Consider the following 6,155-nt stretch of genomic DNA (forward strand, 5'->3'; position numbering starts at 1 on the left):
AAACTCTAAAGCGCAGCACACACTCTCAACTTCTCCAGCTACATACAATTGTGCATTTTTTGCCTGGAAATATAGTTAAGGCTTATTTTAAAGTGACATCAATATATTTCTGACATCATATTTATGCATATGTGTATATACACATATATGCAAACAAATTAATTAATTTAGTCTAGTTTGAACAAGGCAGTTACTGCTCTACCGAGTTTCATACGAGTTTCATACTATGAATATTACTGACATATCAGAGTTTCACACTATGAACATTACTGACATTCAGAGTTTCACACTATTACAGCACAGTGGCACGTCTACCCTTGGATTTCAAATGCACAAACTGCACAAACAATCATAAATTCAAGCATACTGACGCAGCCTCAGGTCTGTACATGTCAGCAGGGACAGTCACACACACGTCTGGAGCACCTAAACCTTGCATCGGGTTATAAGTTTTGAAGCTCCTATGGCTCAATAATGAAGTGGACGGCTGTTCAAAGAAAAAGCTCTCTGATGCCAATCTCGACTTCCCTCACACACCCACACCAAAACAAACACACACACAACCCGGACTTCGCAAATGTTGCTCACCTTCCTTTCGATCTCCTTCCAGTGTAGCTGTGGTTCTGTATTCCGCTCTTTCTGAGTGAGCACACACACACTCACACACACACACACACACACACACACACACACACACACACACACACACACACACACTCACACACACACACACTCACACACACACACACTCACACACACACACACTCACACACACACACTCACACACACACACACTCACACACACACACTCACACACACACACACACTCACACACACACTCCGTGCCTCTATGCTTCTCCTCTTACTTCACTTTCTTCTCCATGGAGTCGACTAAATCCAGTTCCTGCACTCACTCACTCCAGCCTCCTCCCAAATCAACAAAGAGAGAGAGACAGAGAGGAAGACATACAGACAGAGTGAGAGGCAGACAGAGAGCAAGACAGAGTGCGAGAGAGAGAGAGAGAGAGAAAGAGAGAGAGAGAGAGAGTAGTGCAAGTGTCCTAAATGGACAGAATTGGTTAGAAAAGCACCCAGCTACTTTTCCAGTTTTTCCCACTGCAGGACCCCTCTTTCCTATTCCCCTCCCTCTTTCTCTCTCCCTCCCTCACTCCCTTTCACACACACTCTCTCACACACACTTTCTCTCTCTCTCACACACACACACTCTCTCTCTCTCACACACACACACACACACACACACACACTTTCTCTCTCTCTCACTCTCTCTCTCTCTCTCTCACACACACACACACACACACACACCTTTCCTGCCCTCCCTAGTCAGGGAGCTCTGTCCAAAGTCTAACTTCACTACATGTGTCATGTGTGAGTATGTGCTCATGCACGTATGTATGATTGCACAAAAACAATGAACAAAAGGGAGTGGTTTCAGACTGATAGGTTTATATACACAGGCTGTGTGTCTGTGCACTGCTATGTGCTTTTTGTATAGATTGTATCGAGAACTATAGCTTTAAAACACAGGTGAATGTCAGGCAAATCCAGATGAAGCTGTAAAGCATGAATATGGGAATATATTTCAATGATGTTACATCATACCTTCTCTAGTCAATGTAATAAATGAAGACTCCTGTTCTCCTGCTCAAAACCCCAAACTCTTGACAGCTGCATAATCCTCACCAATTGACAGAGACTGAGAAAGATTAACCAACGATTTAGTTATAACTAAATCTCATAATCTCCTCACATACTTTGCATATTCCACATATAATCTCCCTGCATGCTTTATGCTCGGAAACGTTCCGAAACAATTCTGAAAAATGTCACAAGCCCACCAACTCACTTCACGTGTTCGCATTCCACAGCTCTCGTGATGACGCAAGAGGCTGTGTGGTGTCAGACTGCTGTGCCGTCGAGATCCGGCGAGACACACGTGTCTCCACCAGGGGGCACCGTGGCCACCTGGAGAGCTTCCACTCCCCTTCCGTTGGTCTCCCATGCGGCGCACATTTAGGGCACGCCACCTTGTTCGAGTGTAAGATGTTCTGGAAGTGCAGGGAGCTGGCACCGCACTCCCACCGCCACGATGGCATGAGCTCCCACCAGGGGACTACACTGCCCTTCCACAACATGGCCACACCACTCGAGCTGCCAGTCTCTTGTTCTGAAGGGACTGCAGGGTGGGTCTGCTCGACCAGAGGCACGGAGGATGGCCCACGGTCCTGGTGGGGGGCTCAACCAGCCTCGTAAACCTGCTCTATAACCGCCATCTTTTCCTTCTTCCACTCACACCAAATTACTGCTCCTCGGTTTTTTCCTGATGCTGGACTGAAGCCAGTATATAAGTTTAGTAACCCGCTCTGCAGGAACAGAAGAAATGTTGGGATTATGCCCAGGTTACGGGAGAAGAGTTGACTTGAAATGAAGCTGGAAGCTAGCTGTAGTCTACATGATTCTCCCTGACTATATGTAGATTGTTGCCCTCGTTGACCCGTTAAGGGACGTTTTATGTAAGAGTTTAAATTAGAGCACACTGCTTTTGCATTTGTGTATGTGCATGAATTTCGAACGTTCTTTGATGCCTGTCCCAGAAATCCCTCGTTTTAATACATTGTGCAACATTGACACACAGACGCAAGACCCGTCTGCACATAATCTCTTTTTTCACTCTGACCCAGATACACACACTCACTGTCACACTCTACCAAAGTATGACCCGTTAATGCCAGATCCAGAATGTCCAAATGCTACGCGAGCGGTACTCAAGATTCCTGCCTTTTGATTTTCCTTCTACACTCATATCAGATAAAAAAGATCTGATGGGACTCTTTCCTAAGAAGAAAAATCGAATCCATGTGTACATGACTTACAGAATCTAGCTAAAGGCTGAACACCACGAGGACACACACACTTGAGCCCTGTGCTTGTGAATGTCACAAGGTCACTTCCCCTTTCATTACCTTTACTTCCAATGTGCATGTATATGGGGGCAGTGGTAGAGTTCAACTGTGGCTGCATGTGTTCACCTCTGTCTGTATACCATGTGCTGTAAGTGGCCACAGGCAATCAGTGAGGCCATGTTTGACAAAGCACAACCGTCTCCAGAGGCCGGCTGCCCTGGAAAGCCTATGTCTGTGTGAAAAAAAGAGACAGACAGACAGAGATGGGGGGGAGGTAGTGAGAGTGAGAGAGAGAGAGAGAGAGAGAGAGACAGACAGACAGAGTTCTGGAAATAGCTCAAGTAATCCAGGGAGCAGACAGAACGTTCTGTTTTTTGCTCCTCACTCAGACACCTTTGTCACGGCACGGGAGTGAACGGCGGCTAGTAGCCCGTCGCCGCGGTAGCCACAGGGCCAGCCCCAGATGAAGCCCGCCTCGGGGCAGGTTCTGGGTTGGTGTCCCATTAGCTGATGTCCAGTTTGGTGCGGTTCGAAGTAAACACATAAGCACATAAGTGATCATAAGCTCATCGTAAGTCATTATAAGTCATCTTAAAGCTCACATGATGGCAACAAGCCTCTCATTGTATTTTTAGGTGGCTTGGTGGTTAGCATGTTTGTCTCTCAGCACTGGGGTCTTGGGTTCAAGTCCTTATCTGAGCGGAGTTTCCATGTTCTCCCCATGTGTGTGGGTTTCCTCCGGGCTCTCTGGTTTCTTCCCACAGTCCAAAAACATGGAGGTTAGGTAAATTGGCAGTCAAATTCAGTTTTTGACTGTGTCTCTCTTCATGTCCAATAAAAAAGTTGGCTGAGTGTCTGTGCATGAATGTGTGTGTGCTTGTATGCGCAGTGGTGGATGGTGCTATATAAATTAAACATTCATTTTTGACCATTCATTTGGGTCTTCTGAGCAGTTACCAGTGTTGGGAACGTTACTTTAAAAAAGTAATTAATTATAGTTTCTCACTACTTGTTCAAAAAAGTAACTGAGTTAGTAACTGAATTACTCTATAATAAAAGTAACTCGTTACCAGAGAAAGTAACTATTTGCGTTACAGTTAAAAAAAAGTTATATGCCAATGAATAAGGATTTTTTTGAAAAAGCAGTTTTTACAGTGAGTTGAAATGAGTAGATCAGAAAGGTGTTTAACTTTTGATATTTATTGCACATCCACAGACCAGTGCAGGATAAAATCCTTTAATATCCCAAATCTTTGTAAAAAAAAATAAAAATAGTAAACAGTTACACTATATAAAGTGCATTTACATCTATCAAATAAAATTAAATTCTCTCAATCTGAGACAACTGTTCACAACAGAAGTAAACTTAACAATACAACCTATATTCTTAATTTAATAATTCAAATACCCAGTCTGGTAGACATTCAGGAACTTCAAGTATTTTCTTAAATAATGTTTATATCGCCACCTTGAAAATGATAATTTTTCTTCGTCTTGCTCCTGACTCGCCATTTCTGTCTCTTCTCCGTTTGTGTCGCGTTCTTCGGCACGTGTGTAAAAACACTGGCTCTGATTGGCTACCATAACGCTGCCTTAGACAATCGCTTACTGACTTGTTAAGTTAAACAGGTGTTACACCGAGAACCGTGATCTATCGAGATCTGTTACTTCTCACTAGTCTGGCCAGCGGTCCGCTCGCATTACTGTTAGTATATCAATATATAGTAACGCAACGCTTTTAATGACCAGTAACGTCAACGGCGTTGTAACGACAGGAAAAGTAATTAATTATATTATCCCGTTACTAACAAAATGACGCCGTTACCTAACGCCGTTATTTTTAACGCCGTTATTCGCAACACTGGCAGTTACTGATCGGTGCGAAAGTTGAATTTATTTCAGGTTAGTGTAGGTCATGCTGTTACTCTATTGATGCCACTGCTGCTGCTTTAGCATCCTTGAGCTACATACAGTGCAGGATGTAAACATGTTGGACCACAAAAATAAATAACGCCAGTTCTGCTCATGACGTCTACTGTGATCATTTTATAAATGATTTTCAACCACAATATGGAATGAATGGGAGTACCATTGTGTGTGCACCTCCTCGAGGATCACCGTCTTAGAGTTATATCACGTATTTCACTGCCCTGTTTGGAGGCCAACTGGCTCAAAGCTTGAGCCGTGCAAAAATGTCAAGACAATCAACAACTGCAGGTTCCCAAGTCTCCCTTTCCACTCAGATCTAATCAATTCCTGAGTGATGATGAGGAGCATGGTGGCAGCCCAGAGCCGGTAGCATCCATGGCGATAGCAGAGCTCTATGTTTTACAGTCATAAAGAAATCCAGTATATGGGTGGACAGAGTCATTGCAAGTGGGCAGACTCGAAACGTTCCCCTCACCTCCGTCTGCCGCATGAGCTAAATGCGGCGCCTTGCTGAAACTTGCCCGGTACTTCACACATTTGCATCTTGCTTTCGTCTGGCAGCGTCGGCCTGCTCAGCTGATTTTTACGACGCCTCTCTAGGCTGACATCATTCTTCAGAGCCTGAAGATACCCAGACTTTGGGCCACATTGAATTGTCATGCATATTTAGACACACCAGAGACTCATAGTGCGTCAAGACCTTGAAGCCTGGCTTCGTTATACCCAACCTAAGATTATTATGAACCTTAAACCAGATGGACACGGAGATGGACGTTTTAATACCAAGGACTTGTTCCATCAGCTTGACCTCTCTTCTTAAACCTCTACAAATCTCGGGTTACGTGTGTGTGAGTGCCAGAGTGTGACGAGGTGGGGGACACCTTTCAGCTCCGCTCAGGCACCCGACTGATACCTAAGGTCAAAGGTCATGAGAAAAGTGTTCAACAAAAGATCTTTGGCGTGTTGGAAAAGAAGATAGCACTCTCTCTTTCTCTGTCTGTGTCTATTTTTACAGGGAAAGAGAAGGTGCAACATGGGATGTGTAAAAGGACAGCCAGGATGAAAAAAGCAGGGGTTTATTTGGTGTTCCTCTGAGGTAACACTGCAGTCTTCCAAAAGCACTATCTTTCCTTATTGGCCTCAGCCAAGCTGCCTCAAAGCTCTAATCTTTCCTTCACGTAATGCATGAAGGATTTGTCTGCATCCACTCACCAAACTTTGGTGACAATTCCTCAATAGCTTGTCCAAGTGTATACAATGTATGTAATGCTAATTAAGTATTAGTATTAATTATTAACTAATTAT

General features: G+C 44.2%; 1 protein-coding gene across 1 annotated transcript in view; it reads right to left on the reverse strand.

Annotated features, from left to right (window-relative positions):
* Window positions 1-1,173, reverse strand: part of LOC143518939 (uncharacterized) — a 69,657-nt gene extending 68,484 nt beyond the window's left edge. Inside the window, exon 1 of the transcript XR_013132306.1 lies at window positions 589-1,173. The gene's annotated coding sequence lies outside the window, so the exon portion shown is untranslated. The remainder of the gene's footprint in view (window positions 1-588) is intronic.
* Window positions 1,174-6,155: the final 4,982 nt, after the last annotated feature.

The sequence above is a fragment of the Brachyhypopomus gauderio genome, chromosome 7 (genome assembly GCF_052324685.1).
Source record: "Brachyhypopomus gauderio isolate BG-103 chromosome 7, BGAUD_0.2, whole genome shotgun sequence".
NCBI lineage: Eukaryota > Metazoa > Chordata > Actinopteri > Gymnotiformes > Hypopomidae > Brachyhypopomus > Brachyhypopomus gauderio.